Raw genomic sequence first — 17,545 nt, 5'->3', positions numbered from 1 at the left:
TTTAAAAAAATGTTAAATATATAAAGATTAAAGATATCATAAATATCTTAGAAAAAATGGATATTTGAATTTGATTGCATAATAAAGAAGAACCACCTTAGCTTAAAACTACTAGAAGATTCACATCAGAGCAGATGGATAAATTTGAATACATAAATATGTATTGAAACTATTTTGTATCAAAATATGAATATTTTAATATACGCTAGTGTAAAAAACAGAACATACTTAAATCAAAATATTTTAGTAGATTTTTTTATTGTTGATATATATATATTTAAAATTGTATCCCTATCCTTTTCTGTATTTTACATATTGGCCATGACTTAGCTGTATAATACAAAAATATACAACAAAAAAAATTGAGTCCTTTTTGAAATTGTTGATGATAGTTAAGAATGAGGTCAGGCTACAGTAATAAGATAGCTAAGATAGCCAAATTAAAATTTCATTTCAGATTTTAAATAGCATATACACAACAATTAAAATCAATCTAAAAATTAAATCAATACAAAGTAATATTAATTTTCAATTTTTAAGTGAAAGTAATGGGTTTTAAAACCTATTTTATCCTCCTACATAATAAAGTCTTAAAAAGATGCAAAGCTAACAGTAACATTATCAAATCTATCATACTCTATTAATTCATGTCCTTTTCTTCACTTGATGCCATGGATGAGAAATACTCAGAAAAAAAATCACGGTAAGGACTTATGATTCTTAATTTTATTAACTTTACTTATGTATGTGTCTATTTACATTTGTATGTATGTATGTACTTGCCTCAAGATGTTTTAAGAGGGAGTACAAGTTCCTCCCTGCCCTCTGTAGGTGAGCTTCAGAGAAGCACATGCCTAACAAAGAGGAAGAAGAATGAGGGGCTCATTTTTGGACAGTTCTTTATTATACATAAAATTACTTATAGTAAGTATTTGGCAAAATAGCTTCCCTGTGAGTCCAGAATAATAATGCTGGACTGCTATGTAATCAAAAATGTTAATTTTATGGATGTAAGAATTGAGATACCAAGTGGTTAAATGTCTTGATCAAAGCTATTTATTCAGCAAACAATTACTGAGCATATACCCTGCACCAGCCACCTTCCTCAAACAGGAAACCCACCATTAATATAGCATGAAACTTTCTACTCTCCTGGAACTCACAGTCTAATGGAAATGGCCCAATTTTCCTAAATGTTATTTCCCTAATATACTATTGTGCAGCACTCCCTTAGCAACTGAAAAATTTATTAATATGAGTGAGCACTCATGTTTGGAATTTAAAAAAAATCACAAGTGAAATATTTCTCAACTTTTTTGCTGTACAGATCATCTCCAGCAACTCTAAATATGCAAGAAGTACCAGAGAGTCAGCAAAAATAACTCTACAATACTAATTGTAAATAAATTTGAAAATGTTTTGATTGATAGATATTTGCCATTGCAGTCAACACTGGTGATTAAAATCAATGTTGGGAAATATGATTGAAATATATAAAATCTTTAATATTATAATAAATGTCACTTTCTCTTTTAACTACACACCTTACTTAAATGTTTTTATTGTCACATTTATTTTATAATTTTATAGATATATATGTTATTGTCATAAAGGTCCACAGAAAAGCCCTAAGAAGAAATTTAAAAGCACTTGTACTCTCAGAACTAGGAAGGAAGGGGGAAAATATTCTTTGTGTCATATCTTTATTTTTGTAGGATATTTTTATGGCCTATTCATCATGTTCTCTGTATATTGAGTATTTTTAGATGATGACACACAGTTTGATTTTCTTATTAATTATACAACAAACATTATAATGATTTACATATTATGTTTGTTTTAGCTTTAAAACTAACTAAATTAACTAAGATTAACATAGACTGATCAATTGAACATAGCCCCATATTTGCACAATTAAAATATAACCATAAAGTTTGTATATAGAAATAGAAATTTATAATAAAAAACTTATAAAATACATACTTTATAATTTTAATATAGTAAAATTTCCATTTATTGGCATTGTTGTCTAGTTAAAGTTTCCAATGAGCAAGTATATTAGAAAAGCAAAGTTTAATCCATATTAACTTAGTTTCACGTGTAGCCTTTACTGATATTTTGGCAAATATATCATTGGATAACATCAGGAAAATATTAAAGTTTTATGCTTTTGTTCTCAAAAGTTAACAAGAGTAAAAAAATCTATAAAAGTTGAATATTCTCATCACTCAACACCTACTCACATGGAAATGTGACTGCAGAATAAGGAGAGAATATGAAATTAGATGGCTCTAAATTACTCAGGTATGAAAGGAATTAGTATTGTCAGTGCATTCATATAAATATCCCCAAATATAGGCACCTCAGGAAAGTGTAGAGGCCTGTTATACAACATCATGGAAACTTTCTAAGTGAAAAATGGGTCTCCTGTAAAATGTGAAAAAAATACATAAAATATGATTTATATTCTATTGACAATTCACTATTGTTTAAAGTGTTTACTTTTAGTGAGCCTGGGTGGTGGTGTCAGTTGAGAATTCAACTCTTGGTTTTGGCTCAGGTTGTGATCCCATGGTCATGAGATCCAGCCTCTGGCAGGCTCTGAGCTCAGGATGGAGTGTGCTTGAAATTCTATCTCCCTCTCCATTTGCCCCTCCCACTCATGCTCATGCTCTCTCTAAAATAAATAAATAAATCTTAAAAAAATAAAATAAAATGGTTACTTCTATGAAGACATGACATTGAGGGATGCCTCCCTCCGTGACAACTTCCCAGCCGAATTCTGCCAAATGTGGAGATGTGGTTGCTCAATCACTACAAACACTTTCATAGCACATAGTTCCTTGTTTACTTGATATTTTTTCATTGCTGATTTTATAGTAGTATTTCCATTATTAAATGGTAGTTTGGAAACCAGGCAGCAAATGAGTGTGTACTATTTACAAGAATGCAATTCTGAGTGTGAGAAAACAAGCACACACACACACACACATACACACATTCGGGTATCTTCTGTTCATACATGGTTATAGAATAGTGGTTCTGAAACTTTAGCTTACATTAGAGTCTCATGCAGACTTTGAGACTTTGAAAATCCCTGGGCTCTACTACAGCAGTTTCTCAACTTACTGGTTTGGGATGTGGTTAAAATTTGTTTATCTAACAATATCCCAGGTGATGCTGATTCTGTTAGTTTTGTAGTTTTTTTTTTTAAGATTTTATTTTATTTATTAATTTGACAGAGAGACGATGAGGGCATAAGCCAGGAGATGGAGAGGGAGAAGCAGGCTCTCCACTGAGCATGGAGCCCGGTGTGGGACTTCATTCCAGGACCCTGAGATCATGACCTGAAGCCAAAGGCAACTGCTTAACCAATTGAGCCACTCAGGCACCCCTGTAGTCCATGTTTTGAGAACCAGTGCTTTAGAGGGAAAAGTATTGGGCATAAGCACATTTGGAGAGTAGCTGGAGGGTGCCATAGTCCTTTTGTTACTTTTATGTTGTTTTAGGAGGATTGTTTATTCCTATAATACACTGAAAAAATATGGTTGTTCTTTTTGCTCATTGATAGATCAAATCAGAGGTGGAATGACACCTAGAGCAGCATTATGCACACTGGAACATGATTTTTTTTTTTTTTTCATACAGTCATTCCCTTGACAAATATTTATTCATCAGTAAATCATTAAAACTGGTGTTGGAGTCTCTGTTAGATTAAGACAACCTAACTTAATTTCACACACATGCATACAAACACACATATATTATATAGGGAAAGAAATATATTGATGTGTCTAGGTTGGAAAAAAAATTGTGAAATATTGCCTGTGTGCCTGGTTTTGAATTGCTGGGAATTTCTGGTCAATTCTCAATGACATGACTCACATAGTATCTTGGTAGAATGTTATTAAGTGGCTAAGACAAGCGACCTCTCTCCAGTGAGCCTGCTGAAAGATGAGGAAGATTACAACGACTTGTGATTGAAACTGATTGAAAATTATTATCTTCCACTGAGGCAAATCCCAGGCTATTCTTTTTGATCTAAGCACTTTCTTTGGAAAAAATGGAGAGAACAGGGATTATTTCTTTTTCCTTTACTGTGCACCAAATTTTGAAGTTGCAATTGTAAAATTTCTAAATCTTTAGTATATTTTGAATATTAATGGATATTAAGCCTTGAAACAAGATGTCTTCAATATATGCATTGTTAGCCCTTATAGATTAAGTGATAGAATGAATGGCTTTTTCACTTTTCTTTTAGACTTTATTATATTATATTGAGAAAGTATTCAAATCTAAGAATTAACCATTATATATTTATGGAAGGAAATTCGAGGCAACAAATGCCCTTAAAAATAGTCCCTTATGTTCTACTCACAAGCCAAAATAGTGTTGGGGTTGGTCTTTCTCACTTTATGGATCTGTAAACTCTAAATAGAACTAGGCATAAGGTATTAAATAATGCTGACCAAAGCACTAGGGAAAAGTCAATAAATGAAATGGAGAAATAATCCAAGTTTCTAAAGTAGAATTGTTCCATAAGTATTTTTTTATATTATGTTTTTTAAAAAATTTTACTATTTATTTATTTGACACAGAGAGAGAGATCACAAGTAGGCAGAAAGGCAGGTAGAGAGAGATGCAGGCTCCCTGCTGAGCAGAGAGCCCAATCCAGGGCTCGATTCCTGAGATCATGACCTGAGCTGAAACAGAGGCATTAACACACTGAGCCACCCAGACACCCCTCTTCCATATTACTTTTAAGGACGCCTAATATAATGAGGCCAAGTGGACAATATAACAACAACTGAAAGAATATATGCAACAACATAGACTCTTCTAATTAATGGTAAATATAATTTTTAGTACCTTTGAATACTTCGATAACCTCCGAGATAGAATTTTAACTTTAAAATGGAAATTAACGTTTGTGATACTCGGAAACTAAAATTTAAAATGTAAATTAAAGTGCTATAAGGTAGAATTTAAAGTGTGTGAAATAAAAAAAAAATTAATGTGACATATATTTATACAAGCTATAATATGAATAACCAGTCAGATTTAATTTTCATGCTATTAAAATAATATAGGTATGGAAAAATTACAACAAACAAAAATTATATGGAGAGACCAGGCCATTAATATCTGTACTTCTTTTTTTTTTTTTTTTAAGATTTTATTTATTTATTTGACAGACAGAGATCACAAGTAGGCAGAGAGACGGGCAGAGAGAGAGAGGAGGAAGCAGGCTCCCTGCTGAGCAGAGAGCCCGATGCGGGACTTGATCCCAGGACCCTGAGATCATGACCTGAGCCGAAGGCAGCGGCTTAACCCACTGAGCCATCCAGGCGCCCCCCCCTATTTTTTTTTAAAGATTTTATTTAATATCTGTACTTCTTACCACCTCTTCTCTCCACCAAATATGCTACTTTCTTTCTCTAGGAAAATTTAAATACAAAGTCTAGAAGCCATCAAAAGTATAAGGCAAGATATAACAAAGGTAGCACGCTGGAATCTTGATTTTTAATGTTAATTGATCTTATTTTGAAGTAGAAAAATAGGTTTTTAAAAAATTTAACTATTCATGCTGTCAAATGATTTTTGAGTAAGTATACCTATTTATTTCATAGTTTTAAAAGACAGGAGAGGGACGCCTGGGTGGCTCAGTTGGTTAAGCAGCTGCCTTCGGTTCAGGTCATGATCCCAGCGTCCTGGGATGAGTCCCACATCAGGCTCTTGCTCAGCAGGGAGCCTGCTTCTCCCTCTGCCTCCGCCTGTCACTCTGTCTGCCTGTGCTCACTCTCTCTGTCAAATAAATAAATAAAATCTTTTTAAAAGACAGGAGAATTTTAAAACACTGCCTTACTGAGAGGGCATGGACTCACAAGAGTGACCCTACAAAATGCTGTGTCCATCTGTTATGTATCTTTTTGTAGGATTAAACACAGTTATTATCTAGAAGCCAAGGGAAAACAAAACAAAACAAAATTCAAATTCTTGATTATGTTAACATTGAACTTAACTAATGTAAAATAATTCCTGTAAGTAAAAATAGAATAGGCTTTACTTCACTTTTCTCAAATCACATAGCCCTAGCAGTAAATTAAAACCATGGTAACTCAGGCTCTGTTCTTAAAGTAATATATACAACTTTATTATACCTTAAAAAAAAAAAAGTTTCCTAGTGTGTTATTTCCAATGCCCTATAACAAATTGCCTCAAACTTCGTGGTATAAGGCAACACAAATTTATTATATGACATTTCTGCAAGTAGAAGTCTGAAATGGTTTTATAAGGTTAAAATCAAGGGCTATGTTTATCTGGATGCTGTAGGGGAGAATCCATTCCTTGCTTTTTCTATGTGCTAGGGGCTGCCTTCATGCTTTGGTTTATGGACCTATCACTCTGACCTCTGCCTGCACAGCCACATCTTTTTCTCTGACCTTCCTGCTTCCCTCTAATTCTTTTGATTAGATTGGGTTTATCTGGGTATTCCAGGACAATCTTCCCATCTCAAAATCCTTAACTTAATTGTGTCTGCAAAAGCCCATTTGCATTATAATGTAACATACTCCGAGGATTAGAATGTGAACATCTTTCAGGGGCCAATATTTTTCTTATCACAAATCAGAACAAAATTTTTATGTAACAATAATAATGTTTAGTTTCTGTTGTAAGTCAAATGGTGTTCCCCCAAAAGGTATACCCATGTCAAATCTCTGGAAATTGGGGATGTCACTTTATTTGGAATAAAGGATCTTTGCAGATTTTAAGTCAAAAATCTTAGGAAAATCTTACACACTCCCTTGTCCTTGAAATGTACCTTTGAACTACTATTCCCATGCTAACAGCCCTTTCAAGGATGCAGTCTTGTATAAATAAGGTGTTCTTGAACCTATTGAGTAAAGTGTTCAGAGCAAGATTTGGGGGCACCTGGGTGGCTCTGGGAGTTAAGTGTCTGCCTTTGGCTCAAGCCATGATCTCCGGGTCCTGAGATCCAGCCCTGCATTGGGTTTGCTGCTCAGTGGGCAGTCTGCTTCTCTCTCTCTTTCTCTCTCTCTCTCTCTCTCTCCCCTTATGCCCCTCCCCAATGCTCATTATCATACTCTCTCTCAAATAAGTATATAAAATATTATTAAAAGAGAGAGAGAGAGCAAGATTTTGTTGAGAATAAATAACTAAATACAGTTAAATCCTCTATATAAACTTTTTTTTTTTTTTTAAATATATGCAGTCTGATGCAGGGCTCCCTCTCACAACGTTGAGATCATGAACTGAGGGGAAATTAAGAGTCTTATGCTCAACTGACTGAGCCACCCAGGCACCCCTAAACTTTTAAGATCCTAGTGGACATGTGTGGAAATCTTCTTGTTTTGGGGCTACCCAGGACAGCCTCATATGTAAGTTCCCTTGTTTATTAAAACTGCTACCTATCAATCCGGAATCATCTACTTCTGTCTTTGGTCGCTCACAGTCCTCTGTATGTGGGGGCCAGTTTCAGATTTCACTAAGGAAACCTTCAGGGTTGCAAACCAGCAATATAGCAGTCATAGGAAATTAACATAGTCTTTAAATATTAAAGTTTTTGAAAGACATACTTGAATTCTAGGAATTTTTCAAAAGAAGATTAAAAACAACTTTAATAGTTACAAAATTCATATAGTATACATTTATAATCTTAAAGATTTTCACATGTTAAGACACACCTTTAAAAGACTGTATAGAAATGGTGCCTAGGTAGCTCAGTCAGTTAAGTGTCCAACTCTGAGTTTCAGCTCAGGTTATGATCTCAGAGTCCTAAGATCAAGCCTTCTGTTGGGCTCTCTGCTCAGTTCAGGGTCTGTTGAGATTTTCTCTCCCTCTCCCGCTCATTCATTCACTCTCTCTCTCTCTAATGTAAATAAACATTTAGAAAAAAATAAAAGACTGTATGGAAAAAGCACACCTAGAGATATACCCAAATGGGATTTCTCATTTTTGAACATTGAAAGATAAATACTCATCTCTGTTATGAAATATTTCAGGAGTTGAGTAAAATTTTACAGGTTTGAAAAAAAAAAGAAGGTTTACCATAGTTTGTTGTTGTGGATTAAATAAAACTAATGTATAAATCTCTTTCTTTCATACTATTTGACTAAAAATAATTTGTAAGAAAAGGAATAAATTCTATATGACATTGGGTACCAAATATAAACTTTAAAAAAAATTCACAATATGATGAGTCTTTGAGAGGATAGTTGATAGAATGAGTCATTTTTTATTGGTGCCATTGTTTATGTTTCTCATTTTCTACAAATATTTTTGGAAAGATGCTGGGTGGAAAATTAAATTTCAAATGTTAAACACCTGGGCTTCATTAAAATTTTCTAATGAGAAATCTTATGCTTACAGATGTACTACATATTATAGGAATACAAATTGCAGATGATTTTTCTTCGTTTTTGAAATTAATAGTACTTAAACCTTGTGGGCTCTTTTTTGTTATTTTTTCATTATTTCTTTTGAATGTGTATCTTATTTTTTACCCATGTCTGAATAACGTCTAAATTGTTTCCAACCCAGAATAGTCCCATGGCATAAAGGAGTGCAAGAACCATACATGAAATGTTTGAAGCAGAGTGGCCTGAAGTTATCAGAAGAGTTAATGTCATAGAACTGTTATCTGAACCAGTTCTGGTTTTTATGTCATGGCTTAGAATATTTTTGTATTTAGCTTGGTTCATTTGCTTTTGTTTATTGTTTTAATAATTTAATTTTCAATGTGCTGGGGGAATAAACAAAATTTTAGCCCCAAATAACGAAGATAAATGGTTCTTTCACCCACCATGAGATCTTGTGCATGTTTCTGTGTGTGTGTGTGTGTGTGTATGTGTGTGCATGTAATTGATTTATAGAATTTGCAAATATCTGGGTCTTAGGATCATTTAAATCATAAAAATTTCAGGTATATGATCCATTTGGGGTTTGTTGATTTTTGTCCATCATTAGTTCCAGAGTCTCAAAACTGTGCATGGATTTAGTATATTTGCTTTGATGAACATAGTTACAAATGACACCTATAACTGCTTATTAGTAATATTTCTATCTGCAGTTAAAACATCTTTCAAATATTCAATTTTATTATTTTAAACTATATTGGGATCTAAAATTTCCTAATGACATTTTTATAATATAGTATTCTATAATTCAATCATTTCCTTATAAAACGTATTTTTACTGACTGCAAGACACACTGATTTAAAGTAGCATATATATATGTGTGTGTATATATATATGTATTTTAATAGTGATTTTACACAGACTAATGTGACATTTAATTGCAAATTTCTGGTGGAAAGATATTTAAAGTACAAGCACATCTAAATTGCACACCCCTTTTATTTGAAGTTCATGAAATTCACCTTAGGTTAAAATATTGGTAATGAGTGCCAACTATCAGAAATTTGTGGTATTATAGTGAATGGTTTCACATCTTTTTTTCTCTATACTGACTTTGCATTGTATTTCTCATATTCTGATGTTGTTTAGTAGTAGTATTTTAGATGCGTTTCCCTAGTAAAAAAATAAGGTCCCAAATTTTGATGTCTAATTAAAATAATGTATCTTTGCTAGTTAAAAACTCTTTTATTAACTTTATTTTTGGAAATCATATTTGGAAATATGTTTTATCCTTAGATTCACTCCAGACACCACTGAAACAACCCATCATAACTAGATGACTTCCAGATTTTCATTATGGAAGCCCAAATGATAATGAAACCAACACCTCACAATTTGAGGTCAAGAAATCTCAGCACAGATTTTAAATAATTTCTATTCTAAATATCTATGCAACTTAAAAATCAATAGTTTCCCTCTTTTCATTATGGCAAATTTATATTTTATTTTTTTTTATTTAGATTCTTCAGCAGTTGAAATACAGACTTGTAAATTTGCAAATTCTCAAGTCCATATTTTAAGTGTGTTTATTGACTGTGTGTTTTATGATGCTACGTAACAGTCTGTTCTGTAACTATTGTATTTTTAAAATATCATTATAATTGGAATAACAAAGAAAGAAGAAGGTATTGCCTGAAAAAGGAAGGAGAAGGGAAAGGTAGAGAGAAGAGAGAAAAAAAGAATGCTTGGCATTACAAATGGAATAGATCAGAGATGTAGAAGAGGGACTGCCCAAGCATTAAATGGAACAGGATGAAAAAGATGAGGTGGGACGCTGGCAAGGAACAGTGACAGGAACTAAGGAGAGCTGTGCCACCTCCATCCATGAGGGTGAGCAGATGATTGTGGAGACAGGGAAACAAACAGGTGTTACTGAGGGCTGATTCTAGTGTCTGGAGCCAGCATGCTAGCACTTAATCCTGGTAGGAAACAGTTGTTTTTGTGTTCTTTTTGTTTTGTTTTTTTAAACTTGGACCTATATTAGAATCAGATGGTGGGTTAGTTAAAATACAGTTTGCTAGGGCCTGCCTCTAGAGTTTCTAAGTGAGTAGGTCTGGGGTGAGATTTGAGAATTTGTATTTCTAGCATTTTCCTGGGTAATGCTGAACATACTGATCAGAATCAATCCTTCGAAAATCACCATTATGTACCATTCATACTCTCATGGCCCTCCTGTTCTTTCAATGTTTAGGGGTTTGATGACAGCGGAAGACAGCCACCAAATAATGAGTACGGGTCAGGGATGCAATGGGCCATAAGGGTCATTGCTCAAAAATTCATTTAACACCTCAGTCCGGTGCCTTGATGCCCACAGGAATCCAGGAAAGCCAAGACATCACACTTGAGCCCTCCATCCAGGATGGGTCTGAGGGATGGCTGCTAGGATAGAGTAGATGTTCCTGTTAGATCTGGCAGAAGAGATTAATGACACATATGGAGTGGGCTTCAGACTCTCTCATGGACATGGCAGTTGGGAGTAGAGCAAGTGTCATATAGAAATGCACTACTGGCACAGAACGTAGGAGCCAGAGGGATGGATTTTGAGAAGATGAAGGCCACTGCTTTGTTGCACAGTGTGGTGAATGGTGGTGTCCCAAGAATTCATGTGGAGAAGAATCAAAAGGGAAATGAGATTTACAAAGTGAGATGTGACAGTTTCAGTAAGATAAGGGATAAAAAGTCTAGTTTTGGCAATAAGGGAACTAAAGTTATAAGAGTTTTGGTAAAGTGATCCTGTGGTCCTGATAGTAGTAAGATGGCTTTGGGCTTATGAGGTAATGGAAGGAGAAGTAGAGAGCTTTTCAAATGCTTGAGTATGCAGGGGACAAAGTAGAAGATCTGAATACTTTTTGCAATTTATGGATGGAAAAAAGCTTCAACATTTTTATCTGCTGAGTGTACAGATCTGGTAAGGTGAGAGTCTGAAGACACAGGAGGAAAGGTGTAATTAATTCCAGAAGAGGAAGGGGTAATTGATTTTGTAAGTTTCTTTAGGAAGTCAGAGGGTTTCCATGTTTAGAGCATCAAGGAGCTATTAAATGTCACATGCTGTTTCCAAGGTCTTTCTTGGGATTATTGTTATAGGTATGTGATAATTTATTTTAATATTTTCCTTTTGTCTCTGCTATAAAGGGAAGTTACAGTTTGGAGGAGCTTAGGCCAATTTTTAATTTTTTTTCCTCAACTTACCCAAGGTATTGTTATTTATCATCACTCTCTTCTTGTATATTTCCATTAGGTGAATAATTGGTTACCAACTAAGAAATTTCCCAACACAGACTTTTTTGGTTGTTTTGCTTTTGTTCTTGCTGCCTTTTAGGTGGTGTACTTGATTTATTTTTTCCTATGATATAAAAAGTAGTCTTGGAAGTACCTCAAAGTATAAAGATAAGTGTGTATGTTTTGCTTGTATGTTTGTTTTTGCTTTGGTCTTTTGTTTTGCTATTCTCTATTAAGTTAGAATACCAAACTTTAAAAAAAAATAATATCTGCTTACACATTTCATGTAAAAGAAAGTGATAATACTTGATTGTAGATCAAACCTTAGTTCTACCCTTCAGGAACACTTTCTTGGAAACCATTATATCATATCTCCTTTTACTGATTTTTTTTCCCCCTAGAACATAAATAATAAATAAATAAATTCTCTTCAACCACTTGACCTTTCTGTAGGTGATTCTCAGAAATCTGAACCATCTTTCAGCTGGACATGTCTGGGGTGTCCTTGCAGGATAAGGGTGGAGTTGCCAGAAAAAGAGAGAGGGAGATATTTGGGTCCAAACACAGGGCAAGTTTTTGTTTTATTTTGTTTTGCTTGTTTTTCCCACCCAAAACTGTGTGAGACTCTGTAAGGAGAGAAAAGTCAGGGGAGAAAGAGAAGTCAGGGGCTGAAAATGGAAGTTGTAAGACTCCAATGCTTGGAACAAATAAAAGCCAATAGGTTTTGCTGATTTTATTGCATTTGTGTCTTTTTTTTTTTTTTTTTTGAATAAGTCATATGCTAACTAGTACTTGGTCGGAAGGATGAGTGATAGGCAAGCTTAGACTAGCTGAGGTAGAGAGGACTTGGGAAGGAGATTGCTAGCCCTTTGAAGACTGTTTTTGAGTATTTCAAGAGTTGCAAACTCATGGAGGCATCAAGCTTGTCAATGTGTCAGCAATCAGGTTTCTTTGCAGGATTTCCATCAGACTGGATTGACGGGCTTTGCCTTAGGTGCCAGTCATTGTACTTAAACAGGGTTGGGTGTTAGAAGATTGGGCAAAAATTTTGCCTGTGTTATCTACTAAAATTTTCACCTTTTTTGTTTGTTTGCCTGTTTTTTTTTAGCTAAGTATTTAGTAACTAAGTGTAAGTTTGCATTTCTAATCTTCTGCTAAGGTTAGATTTATTTTGAGTAGGTTACTGTCAATGATATATAAATAGAAATAAGGTATACAACTTTCGGGTTGGGCTCTGGAAGGGAAAGAAGATCATGCCCTCCACTTCTCTTTTCCTTTCCTCCCTCTAACTGAAAATCAGAAGTGAGGGCATCTTAGACTGTAAAATGAAGCCAATACAGGGAAGATGACAGGGCAATATGTTAGAAGCTACATAAATCATCAGTGCTGCCCCACTGACCTACCAGTTCTCTATTGCCTGCTCAGTCATGAGATAAGGTGAAAGAGATAAGGTGGTTTTGTTTGTTTGTTTTTATTTTGAAGTACTACCTTTTGTCTTTCAGTTACAGCTGTGTATAGCCTGATCAGTACCTGTCTCAAGATCTGTCATCAATTTATTCAACAAGTATTTATTCTGTGCTACCTGCCTGGCCCTTTTCTAGTAACAGTAAATAGGAACACAGAAATCCATGCCTTCAAAGAGGATATATTCAGGCGCCTGGGTGGCTCAGTGGGTTAAGCTGCTGCCTTCGGCTCAGGTCATGATCTCAGGGTCCTGGGATCGAGTCCCGCATCAGGCTCTCTGCTCAGTGGGGAGCCTGCTTCCCTCTCTCTCTCTCTCTGTCTGCCTCTCTGCCTACTTGTGATCTCTCTCTGTCAAATAAATAAAAATTAAAAAAAAAAAAGAGGATATATTCTAGTGAAGAAACTATCCAGTAAAAGGATAAATTTAGGGAAATATATATTTTTTTAAAATTTAGCACTATGGATAAAATATAGTAGGAGTAAGAGAATATTATGAAAAACTATATGCTAGCAAATTGGAAAATGGAGAAGAAATGCATAAATTTCTGGAAACATAAATTACTAAAACTGAAACAGGAAGAAATAGAAAATTTGAGCAGACCAGTTACCAGAATTAAAATTGAATCAGTAATCAAAAAACTCAACAAACAAAAGTCCAGGACCAGATGGCTTTACAGGTAATTTCCACCAAACATTTAAAGAAGACTTATTGGCTATTCTTTTCAAACTATTTCAAAATATAGAAAAGGAAGGAAAAGAGATGCCTGGGTGGCTCAGTCAATTACGCACCTGCCTTGGCTCAGGTCATGATCTCAGGTCCTAGGATCAAGGCCCAGTGGGCTACTTGATCAGCAGGAGCCTGCTTCTCCTTCTCCTGCTGCCCCTCCCCACTGCTTTCTTGATCTTTCTTTCTCTGTCAAATGAATAATTAAATATTAAAAAAAAAGAAAGAAAGAAAAGGAAGAAAACATCAGATTCATTCTATGAAGCCAGCATTATCTTGATACCACCCAGATAAAGACACCAGTAAAAAAGAGAACTACGAGCCAATATTCCTGATGAATAGTGATGCAAAAATCATCAATTACATACTAGCAAACTGAATTCAACAACAAATTAAAAAAAAAAAATTCACCTTGATCAAGTGGGATTTATTTCCAGTTTGCTCAGTCAATGCAGAGAAAACATTTGATGAAATAAAACATCCACTGATGACAAAAACTCTCGACAAAGTAGGTTCAGAGGGACTATACCTCATTATAAAAAAGGCCACATATGAAAAACCAATAGCTAACATCATCCTCAATGGAGAAAAAGATTTTTCTCCCAAGGTCAGGAAAAAAGACTAGGATGTCCACTTACACCACTTTTATTCAAAATAGTACTAGAAGTTCTATCCATAACAATCAGACAACAGAAAGAAGTAAAAGGCATCCCCAATCAGTATGGAAGAAATAGGTTTTCACTATTTTTAGCTGACCAGATACTATATATAGAAAACCTAAAGATACCACCAAAAAAAAAAAAAAAAAAAAAAAAAAAGGCTAGAATTGATAAAATGAATTCAGTAAGTCACCGGAAACAAAATAAATGTACAGACATCTGTTGCATTTCTATATACCAATAATAAAGGAGTAGAAAGAGAAATTAAGAAAATAGTACCATTTATAACTGCACTAAAAATAGTAATATGGGAACATTAGTCACACACACAGTAATATTAGTCATAAAAAGAATGAAATCTTGCCATTTGCAATGACATGGATGGAGCTAGAGAGCAGAGTGCTAAGCAAAATAAGTCAGAGAAAGACAAATACCATATGACTTTACTCATATGTAGAATTTAAGAAACAAAAAAGCAAAGGGAAAAAAAAGATGCAAATCCAGAAACAGACTGTTAATTATAAGGAACAGTGGGGGTTGGGCTGAATAGGTGATGAGGATTAAGGAGTGAGTGCAGTTGCCATGATGAGCAGGGGGGATGTATACTGTACACCTGAAACTAAAATAATGCTCTGTTTAACTACTTGGGATTAAAGTAAAAACTTTAAAGAGCAAAGCAAACCAAATTAATTAATTAATTAATTATTAATTAAAAACCCCAAACATAGAAACAAAAAATATGGTAGGAAAAGGGGAGGGATAAATGCTAAATGGGGACTGACCTTTAAGATAACATCGACAGAAAAGACCTCACTAAAAAAAAAAAGTGATTTTAGAGTTAAATCCTGAAGTAGGTAAGAAAGCAGCCATGCAGACATGGGATAAGGAGGGAACACTCTAGGCAGAGGCTGGATGAGTAGGAAGACCATGAGTCCCTATTGCGCCTGGTATAGTAGAGGATGAGTGAAGGAGAGAGAGTCATGAGGCATGGGGTAGTGTGATAAGGGGCCAGGTATAGTAAGTCATGTTAGGGACTATGGGTCAAATGTGAAAACAATGGAGAACTCCTATCGGATGACATAATTCAATTTATATTTTAAAAGGATTATTCTTACAGATTTGCAGAAAATAGACTGAAAGTTTCAGGGAAAGAAAGCAGGCAAATCATTTAGGAATCCTTCTAATACCACAGCTGAGAGGTGATGCTAAACGTACAGGATGTATTTTAAAGTTACAGCCAGCTGAATGGGGGACACGAGAGAAATGATTCATGAAGATCTCTTCAAGGACTGTGTTATGACTGACTAGAACAATAGATTTGTTATTAACTAATTGTTTTTTTATTAAAAAAAAAAAGTGGTGCCCAAAAAAACTGATCCTGAGTCTGGGAACAAGGCAATAGTCAAATTCTGGACATATTGAGTTTCGGATGCCTGTTAAGATATCTGAACAGATGATAGTTGTCTTTCTCTGCTTGACTTATTTCACTAAGCATGATATGCTCTAGTTCCATCCATGGTGATGCAACATGGGGGCTTAAGTGGGGAGGAGAAGAATAAATGAAACAAGATGGGATTGGGAGGGAGACAAACCATAAGTGACTCTTAATCTCACCAAACAAACTGAGGGTTGTTGGGAGGGAGGGGGGTTGGGAGAAGGGGGTGGGATTATGGACATTGGGGAGGGTATGTGCTTTGGTGAGTGCTGTGAAGTGTGTAAACCTGGCGATTCACAGACCTGTACCCCTGGGGATAAAAATATATGTTTATAAAAAATTAAAATAAATGATATCTGAACAGAGAGTCTGAGTAAAGAATGGTATACGTGTCTGGAGTGTAGGGGGACTCTGAGATGGAGAAATATTTTAAGAAGTCTTCAGTGTATAGCCTACATTTTAGTCATACGTCTGAAAGAAATTCCCAGAGAGTGGAAGGTAGAAAGGAAAAGGCATTCAAGGACTAATCATGAGCTGTGGGCTTTTCTAAGATTCAAAGGTCAGGGAGAGGAGTAGGAGCAACAAAAGAGAATGAAGAAAGTGGCTACTAGAAAGGCAAGATGAAAACCAAGTGACGGTGGTATCCAGGATTCTCTGAGAAGAAAATGTAATGTAAGATATCTCTTCCTGGAGCTCTTCTTTCCATGCTCTGGTTATAGCAAAAGGCACAATTAACATGGATAGTATGTTCTATCAGACATGCCACAAGTTAACGGGACCATCAACCCAGTTTAGAGGTGGAGGAAACGCTATATAACAAAGCCTAGAAACATTAAACAACTTGATAGGGTGCCTGGGTGGCTAAGTGAGTTGAGCCTCTGCCTTCGGCTCAGGTCATGATCTCAGGGTCCTGGGGTCGAGACCCGCCTCAGGCTCTCTGCTCAGAAGGGAGCCTGCCCCCCCACCAACCTGCCTCTCTGCGTACTTGTAATCTCTGTCTGTCAAGTAAATAAGTAAAATCTTTAAATAAATAAATAAATATAAATAAATAAAACAACTTGATTTAGCAGAGAGTTGACAATTTGGAAGCATGACTACAACCAGCCTAGAGTGTAGAATATGAAAATTCCTGCGGATCTGTATGTTGTAACCTTTAATTCAATTACCAGTACTTTTGACACCCTGCTTAGAAATGTGAAGAAACTAACCTGGACAGCTTGCCCCACCATCTTCAAGAGATTAGTTGTGAGAGTAAATTTAAGCCATGATGCCTCCCTTACAAAGTGATGTTGAGCCTGTAACAATACACAGGTACTGATGATGGACCTTAGCCTGTGATTTCCCATGCCATTCATGTGTAAAATTCAGAATAAGCAATTTTCCTACCTTTGCATTATAGTATAATTTACCACTTTATTTTTATTTTTTTTTAAAAGATTTTATTTATTTATTTGACAGACAGAGATCACAAGTAGGCAGAGAGGCAGGCAGAGAGAGAGGAGGAAGCAGGCTCCCTGCTGAGCAGAGAGCCCGATGCGGGGCTCGATCCCAGGACCCTGGGAATCATGACCTGAGCCGAAGGCAGAGGCTTTAATCCACTGAGCC

General features: G+C 35.2%; 1 protein-coding gene and 1 long non-coding RNA gene across 2 annotated transcripts in view; one reads left to right on the top strand and one right to left on the bottom strand.

Annotated features, from left to right (window-relative positions):
- Positions 1 to 14,050, bottom strand: part of LOC309862887 — a 65,459-nt gene extending 51,409 nt beyond the window's left edge. Inside the window, exon 1 of the long non-coding RNA XR_014310772.1 lies at positions 13,912 to 14,050. This is a non-coding gene — a long non-coding RNA (uncharacterized lncRNA). The remainder of the gene's footprint in view (positions 1 to 13,911) is intronic.
- SPOCK3 (SPARC (osteonectin), cwcv and kazal like domains proteoglycan 3) overlaps positions 1 to 17,545 on the top strand; it is a 504,243-nt gene that overhangs the window by 89,826 nt on the left and 396,872 nt on the right. The gene's annotated exons all lie outside the window — the stretch shown is intronic.

The sequence above is a fragment of the Mustela nivalis genome (genome assembly GCF_964662115.1).
Source record: "Mustela nivalis genome assembly, chromosome: 4".
In the NCBI taxonomy this organism is placed as follows: domain Eukaryota; kingdom Metazoa; phylum Chordata; class Mammalia; order Carnivora; family Mustelidae; genus Mustela; species Mustela nivalis.
Note: the sequence above shows the minus strand (reverse complement) of the source record. Positions and strands in the feature narration are given on the sequence as shown.